Genomic DNA, 19185 nt, shown 5'->3' with positions numbered 1-19185 from the left:
TGTGCTTTCATGATTTTACTCATGATCCTTTAAGCATGCTTCTTAAGAGTCTTCAAAAATTCTTTTAAATGTTCGCGAAACTCTACATTTTGTCGTTTGCTCATTTCTCCAAACTACCCGTTTACTTTGGGTGACCTCACCCAATCTCATGATTTAAGCTATCATTTACCAGTAAAGATTTCCCAATCTAGTTCTACAGCCCTAACTTGAGATTCACAATTTTTAAAAAAGCCAACTGTCTACTCAACATGTTCCCTTGTATATCCTATTTCGACCTGACCCTGTCATCATTGCCCTATTATTCTAAACTCCCCAACCTGAGATACCACTGCTAGCCATTAGAAATTTTTTTCCTCATCATCACTGTCTAGTACTACCTGGTTTTCAATTTGGGCTAGTGTCACGAAAATGTGTGGAAAGAAGACAAACCATGGAAAAAGAGAGTGATTAGATCTCCCCATTGAAGTTATTAAATATGCAATTGGGCAAGCTGCTTAATTTCTGTGAGTTTTATTTTTTTATATGAAATGTCATTGTTAACACCTACCTCATTGAATAGGTATGTAAATGAAATGATATAACTTATGTAGGGTGATAAATAGAGTCTAATATACAAAATGTATTCAATAAATATTTGGTGAAGTAACATTGTTTCAATAAAATGTATTCCAAAATAAGTGTCTGTTTACTAACATTAATTAGCAAAATAAATAGAAATGAATTCAAAAAAATATGAGATATCTATTCAATGCTCAGTATGCATGTTAATTCTCAGTATAAATTTGTGGTTCCTTCATGAAGAATGGCTATAGCACACAGAATAGAACTTCTCATTGCGGGACACCATACTGCCTTCCCTGGATTGTACTTGCAAATAAATTACGAGAGCTAGGAAAGTGTCTCTCCTAATGCACAGAGGGGTAATTTAGGGAACTAGGTGGGAGCAGAGTAGTTTCTTGCTGATCTACTTCCTCTTCCACCACAGACTCTGTTTTTCCTTCTTCCTCTTCTCTATCACCCTCTCTGCCATCCATTTATGTTTTGCTCTTCTTCCCCTGATATCTTTGGTCAGCCTAACACACATAAAACCTCTAAACCCTTGTTTGTATTTGGATACCGAGTGTGAGGAGGGTTCACTTTCTCTTTTGTGGGCTACATAGACAAATTAAAAGTTAAATTTATTACAGCATGTGGGATGCTTCTGATTAGCAAAGAAAAGGAAACTTTAGCGCATACTACTCTCTAGGATGCTTATATTTTACATCATCATGTCAAAATATTCCCTCAGGAATTAAGACGGGGAATTTTTCTCCCAGTATTCCGTGGGATGGCTGCCTTCAAAAAGGGAAGGAAAGACTTGACACTACTATAGAGTGTTCTAACAGGTAAGTGACAGGTTATTTACATCTTTGTACCCAGAAAGGCATCATTACAGAATAATGCAAATTAGTTTTTAAATATATTTTATGTGTGTCTATATTGCTCCTACTTCCTCTGATAAAGGAACAGATAAAAGAATAAAGGAACAGATAAAAGAATAATGTGTTTAAAAAGTTTACTCTTAATATAGTAAATAAATAGAATCAAATATAAGCTTTAGAATAAAAAGGTCTTTTGAACTCAACAAATATGTTATGAGCACAAAGTATGTGAAAAGCCACCATTGTTGTGTGTGGATACAAGGAGGAATTCCATGCCCTAAGCTTTACTACAGATTCTTGAGATGGCCGGGTAAAAAAGTTCACAAATGCTTTTCATGTAAGGTAGCTTAGCAAGAAAACTCCTCACTATGGGCATTAAAAGTTAGAAAAGATTATGCCTGATTAGAGCTTAGAGAAAAGGTTAATACAGGTAGTGACCTTCACATAGCTTCTGCAGAATGTCATCTGCAAGTGACAGCTTTAAATATAATGTTGTTTGTTACAGTATAGAATTACTAATCTCTGCGTGTTTCTAAAATGATATCATAAGAATAGAATTTGCAGTTTACATGCATCTCAGATTTAGTTTGAAAAACTGAATAACCACTACTCATGGAAAATTCAGAAATGACAATGTGCAGGCTAAAAACTATGTAAAGAAGAAAGGTAATGTCCCATATGTGGGGGAGGGGAGCTTTTTCTCATTCTTTAATTTGGGCTTTTGAGGGATAAAGAATCTTGGGTCAACCTTTTAACCTTCCCACAGAAAATGGTAAATTTTGTGTATACATAAAATGAGATTCTCCCAAAGATAGAATTCTAGTGTAGCCAAATCAGGGAGGGGTGAGTAGTTTAAGAGACAGTTGTTAAGGAGAGTAAAGATTCTTACTGTGGCCTCTGCAATAAAACAGATAGGATAGGTTAGAAAGATCCACCTAACACTCTATTCCACTCTCATCTATTTTCCACCTTTATCTCTCTGCTTTTCTTTCAGCTCTTTTCTGTTACCTCCCCATCCAACACATTGTTTATTATTGTTTTGACAAATTTAGCCATGCTAAGTTTGGCTAAACTTGTTTCAGGTAAGTACAATAGTTATTAAGTTGTGCTATTTTATTAGTGTTGTCTTCAGATCATTGTTACCCATTTTTTGTGTCAGATTCCTTTGAGAACCTGATGAAAGGTGTTAACACACCTCTGGAAAAAATCTACATATGATCATCCACAAAGACATGAACAAAAACATAACCAATATCAGGAGGATATGAAAAATGTCAAGGCTCTCATATTCTTTAAGGGCCAAGGATTCATGATAAAAAATGGTTAAATGCTAAGATGATCATTTTTATGGGTGTCAGGGTCTCAAATCTTGCATGGCCATGTGGTGCTGTTCAGACTACACCATCTTCTACTCCAGATTGTGGAGATGATTTACTAAGTTATTTAAAATTCATCTCAGTATTTTTTTCTGAATTTATAAATTGGGAGTATGTTTGTCTGCCTACCATGCATAATAGAAGGCCACAGAAGATTAATGATGTGAATGCATTTTGTAATCAGAATAGCACTAAACCAATCAGATAAATATATTAAGAAGTAATTGAGAAGGTTCAATTTAAAAACATTTACTCAGCACCTACATTGTACAAGACATTGAGTTTTGAACTGTGGAGAATAAAATCTGAGAATACATAATTTTCAAAGATTTTTATTCCAAAAAGGAAGCTAAAGAGAGAGCACATACAAGTGAATTTAACTAATATTATGTAATATTATAAGAAAAGCTATCAGAGAAGCCCTTAGGGAACAGGAGAGAGAATTTCTTTTATCATAAAGCAGTCACTGAAGGCCACCAGATGTTTCTTAGCAGTTGGGTCCTGGAGTTTTGGGACAGTTGAAGTAGTTAGAAATGAAGTGACATTCTAAGAAGGAAGGAGACTATTGATTGAACTGCTGACTAAATATTTATGAGAACTCATAATTATTAATAAGTTAATGAAAATATATGTATTTATAATTCTTAAGTTATCTTAAACAATATATGTCCAGATGTATAAATAAACTTGTTCCTACGGCCAGCCCCATGACCAAGTGGTTAAAGTTCCACATACTCCACTTCAGTGGCCCAAGTTTGTGGATTTGGATCCTGGATGTGGACCTATTCTACTCATAAGCCATGCTGTGGAAGCATTGCATATACAAAAATAGAGGAACACTGGCACACATGTTAGCTCAATGTCAATTTTCCTCAAACAAAAAAAAGATACCTGTAACATTGGCAACAGATGTTAGCTCAGGGCAAATATTACTTAGCAAAACAATAAAATAAAATAAACCTGTTCTAGAAATGAACATTCTAATTGGGTTGATAGCACAAATCAAAAGTCATACACTCAAAGGAGTGGCCACAATTATGGGACTTAATTCCAAGTACAAATATTTCATGATGGATCACTCTTTCAAATTAAGAAGGAAAGAATGAGCTTATGGTTTTGATTAAGAGACTAAGGATCAGTTTCCTCATAGTTGAAGATCTTTGTCAAAAGTTTCATTGTGCAAAGAGAGTTTTTTAAAAATCTTTGTATCCTAATATAAATTACTTCATCAGACACTTTCCTGAGAGTAGTTTTTGATTTGGAGGAACATAAGGTATATTTCAAGTGGGCTCAGGAGAAGAAAGCTTACCAAGTGAGAGGAAAAGATGTATAAGGGAAATTTGCATCTGTTTACTCTATCATAGTCTGTGCTTTGGCCACTTACAACTTTCAAGACAGTGTATTGAAGGATTGAAGAGGAACACAATGAGATACATAAACCCTCCAAACTTTTTACTTGCATATAGTCCCTTTCAAAATTATCTTGAAAAGAATGATGTAGATAAAAAGTTTTCTTCTTAGAAGTGAAGGCAGTGATAGTATTCCTTTCTAAGTTTGAAAAAAGAGAAATAATCATTGAAATAAATTAAATTTCAAAGTTAAATCATCAGTGACTTAGCCAGGACAGAAATAAATTGAATGAAGTATTACTGACTGTCCACTACTCTTGTTGTCTAAAATTATATCTCCTTCCCTCCTCTGAATCTCTAGTTTGTTACAAGAACAAAGGAGTTTTCAGGTGCTTGGATAATACAAACTCTACCGGAGATTACAACCACCATCTGATACTACATGAACTGCGTGGTGTCCTCCCAAAATCACTTCAGATGTAAAATGTTTAAGTTAAACACCTGAATTATGAAAACAAGAACTGTTGAGTTATAACACCCCTCTTTCATTTTTATGCAACCTCAGGGACTTTGGGTCCTCTAAGGGATGTCTTTCAGAAATGGGAAAAAGGAAAAAATAGAAATAAGGATATTTGAGATATTGCCAACTATTAAAGAATATTCACTTCTCTACATTAGTATATATCAAATACTAAATATCATAAGAGCACCACAAGGTAACATCATATTATTTAGAGGATATAAGTACTTCCTGTTTCTCTTTTCAAGCTCTAATATCTGGAAATTAGCATTCGGTGAAGGGATGCATAATATATATTAAAAAATAGACATTTCTAGAATTATGTGTAACAAATATGCAATGATAAATATATGTGTAAAGAAGATATTCTTCATGGGTTTGGGCTGGGGTATAATTTTCCATTTGTATTATGAGCTTCCAAAAGTAGTCAGATATATCCAAAATCCCGAGATACACCATCCAAACATGGATGTCAATTTATTAAATATGGAAAAATAATTAATTTAATAATAAAATGGAGCCACATTACAAACTGTGGAACAAAGTGTTGAGGTAAGTTACTAAGAAGCAACAGCTAAAATGCCCATGATAAGGAACATTTATTTTTCTTCAAATATTCCATAACATCATATATCACACTATATGTTACACATACAACCCTGAATTAATTCCCTTATATTTTGCAGATGAACCATTTCACACTCCTTCTTCTCATTCAAGAAATCATGCAGCTGAATAATAATGCGACTGAGTTCATTCTGCTTGGGTTAACCCAGGAACCTGTTAGGAAGAAAATAGTGTTTGTCACTTTCTTACTTATCTATTTGGGGACTTCGCTGGGTAACTTTCTGATTATTGCTACCATCAAGACCAGCCGGGTACTTGGAAGTCCAATGTACTTCTTCCTTTTCCACTTATCTTTATCTGATACCTTCCTCTCTACATCCATAGGACCTAGAATGGTTGTGGATGCCCTTTTGAAGAAGACCACTATCTCTTTCAATGAGTGCATGATCCAAGTTTTTTCATCACATTTCTTTGGCTGCTGGGAGATCTTCATCCTAATTATCATGGCTGTTGACCGCTTTGTGGCCATCTGTAAGCCCCTACATCACATGATCATCATGAGCCATCAAGTCTGTGGTGCATTGGTGACTGTAGCCTGGGTGGGGTCCTGTGTACATTCTTCAGCTCATATTTTCTGGCCTTGAGTTTACCCTTTTGTGGTCCCAATGTGATGGATCACTATTTCTGTGACTTGCAGCCTTTGTTGAAACTTGCCTGTACAGACACCTACGTGGTCAATCGACTCTTGGTGTCCAACAGTGGGGCCATTTGTACAGTGAGTTTTGTCATGGTGATGTTCTCCTGTGTTATCATCTTGCATTCTCTGAGAAACCACAGTGCTGAAGGGAGGAAAAAAGCCCTCTCAACCTGCATTTCTCACATTATCATGGTCATCTTGTTCTTCGGTCCTTGCATATTTATATACACACGGCCTGCAACCACCTTCTCCATGGACAAGATGATAGCTGTGTTTTATACAATTGGAACACCTTTGTTCAATCCTCTGATTTATACACTGAGAAATGTAGAAGTGAAAAATGCCTTGAGGAAAATATGGAACACGAAGTTGATCTCAGGTAACAAATGATGAATAGAAGTTTCAAATTTTCTTTATCATTAGGATTGATCAAAAAAGTCCATAGAGAATATTGTCCTCTTATTGCAGAGTTAACATTATCCTAACATGGGGCATAAGAATTAGTTTCTTCAAGAAGATAGGCAATATGAACACATATACTGATTAGCATTGAGTCAATTTTATATAGAAATAGAGACAGCCCCAGCTAGAAACAGTCATGTAAGACATATGCTTTACTCTGCCTCTCTTGCTTGCCTAATAGCACTGTGTTGTGATCTAGTATTATCTCTGCCTTTCCTCATATTGATTCTTTGTGTTCTCTATTTATTCTTACACTTCTATATGCTTATATCCACAGCCTGGCAAGGTTCCCTCCAAACTGTTCATTTATTAAATTCTGTGGGATCATAATGTCTATCATGAACCTTCAACTTGGTTGTTCTTCCTGACTCAAAGAAAGCACCAGATTCAAATAATTATAGAAACTTCATGTTGTAAAGGACAAGACATGTAATGTAGATAATCTCTCTTCTATGTCCTGTGGTTATACTTTGAATTGTTACCATATGTTCACTAAGATCCTTCTAGAAGAGTGACAGAACACTGTGAGAACAGTCACCCTTCTGAAGGAGTCTTTTTTATCTTAGGAAGGTTCTGATTATTTAGGTTATACTCAATATTATTCTGTTTGTAAAAATTACTTTTTGCTTCTAAAATGATCCATTCTAATTTTGGGGAAGTTTTAAGTTTTCTCTTGAGTCATCCCAATTATAATAATTTGTTCATAAGATCAGGTTCTTATGATTATGGCATAGATGGCCCAAATTAATATGGATATATTTATATGGCCTAGAAGAGTATATGCAGTTGATAGTAGGGAACTTGAAAATAAGAATTGATTAAAGAAATAATATTGTAACCAGAGGAGGATTTTTAGGCTTTGGAGCAGAAGAGTTACATCACTGATATGAATTATTTTAGTTAGATTTAATATAATCCAGAAAAGAGAGTAATTTGAATGAGACTGAGATATTTGAATGAAAACTATGTTTATGCAATAGAGATGGATATCACCATTTGTCACCATCCATCAGCACCACAGACTAATTGTATGAACAGTAAGAATCTTCTGATTTTAATTTCTATTCTTGTTTTTATTTTTATCCATAGAGAAAATTCAAGGAGTATTTTTGTTTATTTGGAACTTCTATCTCTATTTATAAATTACTTAATTATATTAAGATTACTAGTTTTATATTAATTTTATTGTACCAGGAACTTTAGAATTTCTTTAGCTTGAGAAAATGAGCATCTATTTCTCCGTGTGGGAATGTAAAACTCTGAATTCCACAATAAACTCTAGTGACATATATACATCACTTTTTTCAGATTCTATGAATTTCAAGGCTACTTCATCTCAAGCATTTATTATTGGTCACAGCTGCTGGAGTTTGATTCTGCTCTTGTAAGCTTTGCAAAATAGTCATTTCCAGTTGGCATAGTTTTACTTGATGTCTTCTATTTCAAGACAAAGTAATTATGAAAAGGGGTGTATATTGGATCCAATTTAGGTGCCTCCCGAGATACACTCTATCTAATATGTCTTGTGGACATACTTTTAACACAGAGCTTCCATGCCCACTGTCGCCACGTCTCCTGCCCACAGAAATTCTGGTCTAATTTTTGTCCAGGATTTTATAATAAAGATGACAGAACTGTAAAGATGACTGAATATGCAACCTAACTAGGAATTTTTTGTTGAAGTCAGTATTCTGATAAGAAAAGAGTGGGGCTCTGAGATCTAGACAGACATAATTGTGCAGGGTAGGGTGAAAACCATGAAATCACAAATTATCTTGCATCCTCTTTATTATCGTAAGTAGCTTCCTCTCCCTTGAAAGAGAGGAAAGAACAGTCTTCCTTAGCCTAGACACCATTCCATTACCTTATTTGAAGAAATTGTCATGCAATGGTATTTGCTTTCCTCATGGGCTTCCTCCTACACCCCTTATTGCTTCCAACCAGCTAACCAGGGGAAAGCTGCAAGAAAGTCTAAGCAAGAATGTACATTCTTGCTCTAGGATAAAATGAAATGCATGAGAAATTGCAGGACTTTGGGGCTAAGTACAAGTGTGAACCATGGGAGCATTTCATTATGGGAGACGTTAACGCAGAATGGCAAAATATAAATCTTGAATTGAGGTCTATCCAATGGGGCTTTTTCTGTAGACTCACACTATTGGAAATGGCTTGTTAAGTAACTATGTGGTTTGCTTTACTCACAGAACTATTTGTTAGATCTGTGGGAAAGAACTACAATAGAGTTCCTAAAAGTATAAAAGACCCAATAGTTGACTTTTTTTAATCTTAGGTATTGACAGTATCATAAATATCTGTACTATTTTTTGGTGTGGAAGCTTAGGAGTGAATATGATTTGAACTTAATTCATATTTAGAAGACCCCAAAGGAAATTTCTTGAAGAAATTAATTCCCAAAGTTTCTAGGTGGGACATTTTTGAAGTGTGTCATCAGTATATCCATATTCAAGTGGAGATAAAATAAACTCAACTAAAAAATTGTGGGCTGACTAACATGACAACTGTGGATTAAACATGGGTTATATTTATTTGTTTATTTATTTTTATCTTTTTTACCATTCTCAGAAATGTTTATTACAAGTATTCTTAAAGAGTTCTCTACATTCATTACAGAATGGCAAAACTTCCATTCACTGATATAACAGTGTTCTCACTGCATTTTTTAAATTCTTCCTTTTCTAAGGGAATCATATTACAATATGTACCAACTTAACATATGCACCTTAAATTTACACAACGTTATATATCAGATATACTTCATCTAAAAAAAAAAAGCATAGGGTCTTTGTAAAAGGGCTGTTGCGTAGATGAATCTTGACTCAAATTTTGGTGGAACTAAAGTAAGCTTGATGGGCAGTGGAAGGAATATTATGTAAAATTCCCTAAATAAAAATTTATTGACTTTAATCAGCCATAAGAAATGATGAAATTCGGCCAATTGTGACAACGTGGATGGACCTTGAGGGTATTATGCTGAGTGAAATATGTCAGAGGGAGAAAGTCAAATTCCACATGATCCTCTCCAACCAGGCTGGGACTTCCAGTATGTCAAACACCCTGTCAGTCTTGCTCACCAAGTGTCCAGACCACTGAACACGCACGGACCAGAGGAAAGGAAAGACTTGTCCCAAAGTCAACTCTCCAGACTTTCTGTGGAAGGAGGGAACGAACGGAGCACCCTCCAGCCTCACGCTTTCTTTGCCAGACTTTCAAGTGTGGGACACATACCTGTGCTCACAACGCTCCACGGACAGCCCCCACTGCACCCCTGACAGGTAGACTTCTGCACACTCAAGGGCTTTGGAAAGCACTGGCTCTGCACACAAATATGATGTGGCCCTCGACAGGCCACTTCCCCTGAACCGGCCTGAGCTTCAGGGCCACAACAGGCTTCATGAAAACCCCAACGGAACGTAGCCTCGAAAAGAGGGAGACCTGCACTCCTCAGAACGCATGGAGACCAGTGTCCTTATCGACTTCGCGTCTGTCCTTCCAGGAAGCCAAGACCACGGGATGCCGCTTCAGCGCCCGACTCCCGGGCACCGCACCCCCAGGCAGGCCCCGTGCCCGGCACACACCTCCCGTTCCACGAACGCCTGAAGCGCACGAAGAGACCCCCTCGCTCCCCACGCCGCACAGCTGTCCCGCCACCTGACGGGCACCTCTCGGCGCACAAGCCTATTTCTCAGGGACACGCTCGCCTCCCACCAGCCCCCAGGCCCACGCCCCCAGGTACCTCTCCCAGATGGAATCACCTTCGCAGGCGCCCTGGTCGTCCGTGTCCGGCGAGCAGGAAGAACGGGAGCTGAAGGAGGGCCTCCTCAGGCTAGCGGCCATGGCTGTGGAGGGCCCGGGCTGCTGTGCCCACCGGGGACATGGAGCGGCGTCCACGGCCGCAGGGGGAACGGACGAGCGAGCCCGGCCCGGGAGAGAGCAGCAGAGCGCGGCCGGACTCCGCCGGGCTCGGCTCTGGGCAGGCAGGCGCGGCTCACCGAAGCCTCCCAGGACGGCGGCCCAGCAGCCGCGCGCTCCTCTCCTGGCGCGCGCGCGCCCGCCGCCCAGACGCTCCCAGGCCGCTGCCCCGCCCCCCCTCCGGCGGTGGACTGTGGACAGCGACAGGGACACCCTCCTGGGAGAACTCCTGCGGCCCCGCCACACGCTGCTTCGGACCTTCGCGGAGCGGGAAGGTGCGCTGACAGGGACGCAGGGTCCCCGCTACGCTCGCTCTCAGCGAACTGCAGCCTCCTCCCTCGGCTTTTACTTGAATGTCACACCCGAAACCATGCAACGTCTACAAGAAAACATAGGCAGTATGCTCTTTGACATCAGTCTTAGCAGCCTGTTTTCAACTACCACGTCTGACTGGACAATGGAAACAAAATACAAAATGAACAAATGGGACTACATCAAAGTCAAAAAAATCTTCTGCACGGCAAAGGAAACCATCCACAAGACCAAAACACAACCTAACGACCGGGAGAAGATACTTGCAAACCGTATATCGGATAAGGGGTTAATATCCCAAATACAGAAAGAGCTCATACATCTCAACAACAACAAAAAATCAACAACCCAATTAAAAAGACGGGCAAAAGATCTGAGCAGTGATTTCTCCACAGAAGAGACAGGGATAGCCAACAGGCCTATGGAAAGGTGCTCAACATCATTAGCGATCAGAGGAATGCAAACCACAACTACAAGGAGATGTCACCTTCCTCTGGTCAGAATAGCTCTAATGAACAAGACCAGAGACAAGTGTTGGGGAGGATGTGGAGAGAAGGGAACTCTCCCACACTGCTGGTGGGAGTGCAGACTGGTGCAGCCACTATGGAAAGCAGTGTGGAGTATCCTCAGAAAACTAAGAATACATCTACCATAGATATGATCCAGCTAGCCCACTGCTGGGTATTTATCCAAAGAACTTGAAAACACCAATGCAGAAAGACACATGCACCCCTAGGTTCACTGCAGCATTATTCACAACAGCCAACACTTGGAAGCTACCTAGGTGCCCATCAAGGGAAGAATGGATAAAGAAGATGTGGTATGTATACACAATGGAATACTACTCAGCCCTAAGAAATGATGAGATCCGGCCATTTGTGACAACGTGGTTGGACCTTGGGGGTATTATGTGAAGTGAAATAAATCAGAGGGAGAAAGTCAAACACCGTGGATCTCACTCATAAGTAGAAGTTAAAAACAATGACAAACACACACAGAGCAACGGAGATTGGATTGGTGGTTACCAGAGGGGAAGGGGGGAGGGGAGAGAGCAAAAGGGGCGATGAGGCTCACATGCGAGGTGACGGACTATAATTAGTTTTCGGGTGGTGAACACGATGTAATCTACACAGAATTTGAAAGATATTACAACGGACATCTGAAAGCTATATGATGTTAGAATCCACTGTTACTACAATAAAATAAAATAAAATAAAATAAAATAAAATAAAGAAGTGTAGGAGCCTCAAGAGGCTAACAGGCTTTTGAAAAGTTATTCTAGGGACTTTTATGGCTTAGCTCAGGGCGGCAGACACCAGCCTGAGACACAGCTGTGACATAGCCACTAACTTCAACTAAATTATATTCCGACTGGAGGGAAATCAAAACTACTGTAATCATAATTTATTGAAGGCTTCACTTTGTGCCAGATCCTGTGATAACCGCTTTGCACCAACTGTCTCATTTAATCCTCACATCCAAAAGGTAGGTTACCATTATTCTCCCCATTTTAAGGGGGAGGAGGCGGAAGCAGAAAGATGGCCATCTGCCTGGAATTCACATAAGGATTCTTTATGTAATGACATGACTTTTGGACAAGATTTAAAGGTTTAACACATTACAGTGAAGATGCAGATCACACTATCACAGAACGTGAAAAACACTGAGTCCTGCCAAATGTATTAAAACACTAATTATGGATCCTCACAATCTCTTGGCCTGTTTTTTCAGATGAGGGAAAACCCAGTGTGAAAAACCGTTGAGGAGATGTCTGCAGAGGAGGACTACGTCTGGTCTTTAAAGCCGGGAACTATCCCAGTAGATTCTGAGTCAGTGGGTCCAGAGTAGGCCTTGAGCGTCTCTGTTCTTTTCAAAAGCCCCACAGGCTACACTTCCGTGCCCTTGGAGTTGGGAAGTACAGTCATGCCCTACATCGGGACGTTTCAGTCAACAATGGGGGTCCCATCAGATTAGTCCCATATGGCCTAGGTGTGTAGGAGGCTCTGCCATCTAGGTTTAGGAATTCCGTGGTGTTTGCACAGTCTCGAGATTGCCCGACCATGACACACTCCTCAGAACTTATCCCCACTGTGAAGCAAAGCATGACTGTACTGCCTTAGATTCTCCATGGTTCCAGACCCTGCACTGTTTACGTGACTGCACATGCAGAGGGCACGGTGTCTGAGGCAGAGACCAGCTGGAATCACAAAAGCTCTCGACAGAGAGTCAAGGAAAGGCGTGCTCTGCTTACACGACTCTCTACTTTTCTCTGTGTCTGAACCATTCCATAGCTAATCTGCTTTTTCTAACCGAGCAGCTTTGCAAAAAAAAAAAAAAAAAAGGTTACCAACAAATACTATAACAAACCAATATAAACGATACATATGAAATAAGCCTAACCCTACTATAATACTGAAAAGGCTTTTATTTCCCTGGGATAATTTGGACAGCCTTAGATTCTTTTCCCAAGAGCAGCCAAGTCCAGGGAGATTATTTCTAATTCCACAGTGCTACAGATGCGGTCAGTAGCAACTGTAAACTGGAAAGGAAACAAAGTTGGGTGTAATCCATTCCAGTTCACACGTTTCACCAGGGACAGCCTCCAGGCCTTTAATACTTATGTCTGCGTTTATCCATTTATTTAATCAACCACTACTAACTCCTACTAAAGGCCAGACACTGCTCTAAGTACTTTACAGATATGAAATATCCTTTAACCTATTTTCAGATTTTAACAAGACTTCCCTCTGATTTCTTTAGATTCCTTGCTCTGTGTGCTGCAATAGCTGTGGCCCTGCATCCATGCAAGCTCCCCCACAAGGAAACCGTGGAGACCTAGTAAGGAGTCAGAACTTCTACACCAACCTAAAGAGATGAGGAGATCTTCCCTCATCATGTGCCATCACAGGCTGAGTAGGAAAATTTGATTTCTACCTCCCTTGCAGTAACAAGACAGTGTCCCCCACTCTTTCTCAGCCAGAACTATAGCAGACAAAGCTAGATAAAACAGAAGGTTTAAATAAAATCCAGAACCTCAAAAACCAAAAAAATCCAGGGCCTCATATCACAATACACAACTTGCTCCAGTTTCCATCAAAAATCACTCGTCATAGCAAGAAACAGTAAGATCTCAGACTGAATGAAAAAAGAAAACCAACAGCTGGTAACATGAGGATCACAGAGATATCAGAATTATCTAATAAATATTTTAGAGTAACTATGATAAAAAATGCTTCAATGAGCAATTTTGAAGTCACTTGAGACAAATGAAAAAATAGAAAGCCTCAGCAAAGAAATGGAAGATTTCAGCAATGAACATCAGTGTCAGTATCCTGGTGGTGACATTGTACTAGAGTTCTGTGCCATGTTACCATTGGAGGAAACTGGGTAAAGGGTACACAGGATATCCCTGTACTATTTCTAACTGCATGCGAATCTGCAATTACCTTAAAATAAAAAGTTTAAGTTAAAAATTACGTAGCTCACGTTTAGGAAAACAGACTGAAACACAGCATTTTTATGTCAATTAACACCCAGAAATTTAGGCTTATTGAAGATCAAGGTGTGGTTATTCTGTCCCATCTCATTGTTGATAATCAGTGAATTAGTTATTCAATAGGTAACTGTATTTGTATTCACCAATATGTATATTCAACAAAAACATGTTGAGTGCCTATTGGGTGCAATACACCATGTTAGGAGGAAGTAATACCAGCTACAAATACCAGTTACTGAGAGACTACAATACAGGAATATACATATGTACTCATTTTTTTCCATAAAAATACTTATGGGGGTAGACGTTATCATCATTACCTTTTTTTTCTGGGAGTTGAGTTTACTGTGACTATAAATATTTAAAAGTTAAGCCCATGACCCTCAAAAATACAAAATAAACTTCTATCAAATATTTTATTCAACTAAGTAATGTGGAAATCAATGAGATGATCAAAGTGGTTCCAAGAATCACAAACCCTTTTTGGGAAACAGGGGTTTATATAGTTTATCAGTAAAAGCACATTTGACAACACAACATCAACCAAAGAATGTTAGATCAAGGTTGTTAGGTTATATAGAAAATGGTTAAGATCCTAAAGGTCAATAAAACTGTAATCTCTGCTTTATCTTTCTCCTGGACAGAAATCTACAGATTAACATATAACTGCACAATGTTTGGGTTCTAATCAAATAGTAAATCATAAAGTCAAACATTTACATTGTTCTAGATAAATGAATAAGCCTTAGGTTGGCTGGTTAGACGATGCTATGGTATGCCAATGAAAGGACATTCAGTCATCTTCTTACATTATTTCCAAGTTTTTAATAATTTTTATGAATGAAATTAATGTTAGACCCCCCTAATAAGTGGAAGAGCCCAAACTTAAATACTATTCTAACTCCAAATCTTATTCTCTTTCAAATAAACCACGCTTCCGTCGAACATCTCCAGCCTAATGATATAAGCAGGAAAGTAAAGAAAAATTCCAATAAAGTATAAAAAGTGATTATAGAAATATAAGTAGGATGTACTGGGGACATAAGGAGTCAATAAGCCTTACAAAGACAAGGAATGCTACTCAGGTGAGACGATTCAAGCTCAGTCTAGAGACAGGTGTTGATAGTTAGTCAGATGTAGAAGGAAAGAATGATGCCCCAGGAAGAAGAGAAAGCATGTGTTACAAGCACTTGTACGAGGATAATGGAGCATTTTGAGAATTGAAGATAGATTTCTTTTAAGGTTTTAATAGTGTTTAAAGATTTCAAAGGGCTACCCACCCAAAAAGGCTCTACGTCCAGATAGGTTCACATGGGAATTTCATAAAATCTTCAGGAAACAGATAATTTTCACGCAATTTGAACTAAACCACAAAATTAAAAAGAGGGAAAGCTTCAGGAATTTTGTTGTTTGTTTTTATTGATTATGATTCAATATAAAATTTATACCAATATTTGGACTGTCTTGAACTCATTTCTGCCTCACTATAAGCTGAGTGTTCTTTGAAGTTTTTCCATTTGAAACACTTAAAAAGCCCTAATTGAGTGTAGTGTGCCATTTCTTTATTGTGCTTGATTATATTTTCTAATATTTTATTTAAGGATTTAGGCTTTCATTAATGAGATTGGTTTATAATTCTTTTTAGTGATGAATTAAATTTATGAAATTAAATCTTCAGAAATTCCTCTTGAGAAAAAATATCAAAATACAGAAATATCTATAAATCCTATAATTCTAAGAGTATGACAACTTTTTAAGAGAAAAGATTGTGATGAACATTAAAGTCAGCAAAAGGTATGTAATGGAAAGATCACTGGCTTTGGAGTCAGACAGTACTGAGTAAGGCCAGGACTAGGGAAAGGTAGGTGAGGTGTCTGGGGTACAAAATTTATGGAGGCACTCACTCTCAGGGTCATTCAAGGGCAGGGTTGGCACATGAAAGTGAGTGCTTCCTTAAATTTTGCACCTCTGGTTTTTCATTCCCCTCACCCTAGTCTGGCCCCGTGCTCTTAAGTCTGGATCCTAGCCCAGCCCCCACTACCTTCAAGATCCCAGGTGAGTTATTCAAGCTCTTTAAGCCTCAATTATTTTCTTCTGCTAAATGTGTTGATACTGTCCACCTACCTCAAATGATTCTGTAAGAATTAAAGAAAGATATATTATGTGATACATCAAGCAAATTGCCTACAACACCACAGATCCACAATAAAATGTGTACTTTTATCCTCACTACACAACTCCTCTCAAAAAAGGTGATACAGGAAAAGTAGTTAGAAGCAAGATAATCATGCACGTTTTCTATGTTGCTAGGAGTTTGGATTCCATCAAGAATGATGGTTCTCAAAGTGTAGTACCTATACCAACAGCATCAGCCTATCATGAGAACTTATTAAAATTGTAAATTCTGAGTTTCTGAATCAGGAACCCTGATAGCAGGGTGAAGCAACCTGTTTTAACAAGCCATCCAGGTGATTCTAACATGCACCAATGTTTGAGAATCAGTGGTCTAGAAGAAGATGAGTATAACTGTGATATTTTAAGCAAGGAAATTATGTGGATGGATTTAATAATAGAAATATGAATGGGTGTGATTGAATGGGTGAGAGGTGAGAGGGATTCAAGACAGAAGACAGGAAGACTTGTTAGGGAGTTATTTTGTTAAAATAGATGTTATTCAAATCTGAACAAAAATAATAGAAGTGGGAATGAATAGGAGATAGGTGTGCAATAAATTGGATGGCAGAAATGTAATTTTGAAGCTTCAGTGACAGGTTATATCTTGGCCATCTCTATATCTGCAAACCTCTGGAAATTAGGTCACTGAAAGTTATCAAGTGCCTGCTTTTGAGGGAGCGAATCGAGGATATGTCCTACCCTACCCATATTTAAGTGATATAAAAGGTGTCATTTTTGTTTCTAAGAAAAAACTAATTCCCTTGCATACAGAAGATGAACAAAAGAGGTGAGGCTAGAGCTCCTTGACTTTTGTTATACCGAGAACACAATAGACACCATTATCTTGGAATTTCTCTCCCTATAGCATTCCTTTATTTGTTGTCTAATCATATCAATTTGGCCAAATGTGAATATTTTGAGGACTCTTAAGAATCATTGAACCCAAGTTAGTGGCACCATGTTTTTCTTGCCAGATATGAAGCAACGTATGAAGTGTCCAGACAATCAATACCCAAATAGTGATCGAGATCATTGCCTCTCAAAAGTTGTGATCTTCTTGGCCTATGGAGATCCTATGGGGATGGTACTTGCCTGTGAAGCTCTTTGCCTGTCTGTCCTCACAGCTGTGGTTCTTGGCATTTTTGTGAAGTATAGCGACACACCCATAGTCCAAGGTATTAACTGGGCTCTCAGCTACTCCTGCTCACCTCCCTCATCCTCTGCTTCCTCTGACCTTACTCTTCATTGGACATTCCAACCCTCCACCTGGATCCTCCAACAAATGTTGTCTGGAATCATGTTTATTGTGGTGGTTCCCACCATTTTGGCTAAAACCATCACTGTAGTTCTGGCTTTCAAGTTCACAACCCCAGGGATAAAGATGAGGCAGTGGTTGCTGTCAGGGGCACCTAATTCCATCATCCCCATCTGCTCATTGATTCAGTTGACTTTCTCTACTCTCTGGTTGGGAAACTCTCCCCCTTTTGTTGATGTACATGCGCATTCTGAGCCTACCTTCCCCATAATTCTGTGCGATAAGGGCTCTGTCATTTTGTTCTACCTTTCCTTAGGATACTTGGGCTCCTTGGCCTTCATGAGCTTCACCTTGGCTTTCCTGGCCAGGAGCCTGCCTGGCAATTTCAGGGAAGCCAAGTGCCTCACATTCAGCATGCTGGTGTTCTGTAGGGTCTGGATCACCTTCCTCCCTGTGCATAACAGCACCAAGCGGGAGGTCATGGTGGCTGTGGAGATCTTTTCCATCTTGGCTTCTAGTGCTGGGCTACTAGGATATGTCTTTGCCCCAAGAGCTATAAGGTTCTGCTAAGCCAGATAGGAGTATCCTGCCAGGATTAAGGGGTAAAACAACTCTCACGGAAAATGAATATTCTATGGAATTACTGGATTATACAGTAATTTCATTTTCTAATTTTTGAGGAAACGTGAAACTGTTTTCTATAATGGTTGCGCCATTTTACATTCCCACCAACAGTGCACAAGGGTTCCACGTTCTTCACCTCCTCACCAACACTTGCATTCTGTTTCTTTAATGATAGCCATCCTAATGGACATGAAATGGTGTCTCATTGTAGTGTTTGTTTGTTTGTTTGTTTTTATTAAAGGGTGAGATTTATTGTTTCCTGTTTTATTAGATATAGTTGACATATAATATTATATTAACCCAAGGTGTCCAACACAATAATTTATGTATCTATCGTGAAATGATGACCACAGTAAGTTTAGTTAACATCCATCACCTCACAACATTATACATTTTTTCTCGTCAGAAGAACTTTTATGATCTATTCTCTTAGCAACTTTCAAATATACAATACTGTTTTGTGAACTATAGTCACCATGCTGTAAACTATATCCATAGAACTTATCCATCTTATAGCCCTTACTGTCCTTGAATAAGTATCCATAATGTTGGCTTCGATTGTTTTGTTCTCAAATAATCTTATAGGATTCCTGACAAGGGCATTGTTGTGTGTGTAGAGAGGGAGAGGCAGCAGAAGAATAACCCCCTGTCTCTAACTGGGATTGTCAGCTAGCTGTTTATGAATCACCCTTGGGACTTCAGAAACAACCCAGGTATAGTTTGTGTAAAAATTAATTCTACTTGTCATTGGAGTATTACAAAGTAAATCCAACCTCAGGGCTAGGTGGGTAAGATGACACCCAGCTCATGAGGGGTGGCTCACCCGATTACAGATGGCTAAAAAGCTGTTTCTCAGGGGAAAATACTTAGTTGTCGAAGACAGTATAACTTTCCTCTCAAACCTTAAGAGTTATTATTCTGAAGATGGTCCCAGGGATTCATGACATTTTTAACTAGTAGGGAAAGCAGGATATAAAAATTTGTCCCTCACTCTGGCATCC

General features: G+C 38.7%; 1 non-coding gene and 1 pseudogene across 1 annotated transcript; both read left to right on the top strand.

Annotated features, from left to right (window-relative positions):
- On the top strand, positions 5392 to 6320 carry OR4C205BP (olfactory receptor family 4 subfamily C member 205B, pseudogene; annotated as a pseudogene).
- On the top strand, positions 8508 to 8637 carry LOC111772036 (small nucleolar RNA SNORA18). The gene has a single exon (XR_002805906.1). It is a non-coding gene; the product is annotated as a small nucleolar RNA SNORA18 (small nucleolar RNA).
- Positions 8638 to 19185: the final 10548 nt, after the last annotated feature.

This window comes from Equus caballus, chromosome 27 (genome assembly GCF_041296265.1).
Source record: "Equus caballus isolate H_3958 breed thoroughbred chromosome 27, TB-T2T, whole genome shotgun sequence".
NCBI lineage: Eukaryota > Metazoa > Chordata > Mammalia > Perissodactyla > Equidae > Equus > Equus caballus.
The sequence above is the reverse complement of the archived record's forward strand: the minus strand, read 5'-3'. Positions and strand labels throughout refer to the sequence as shown.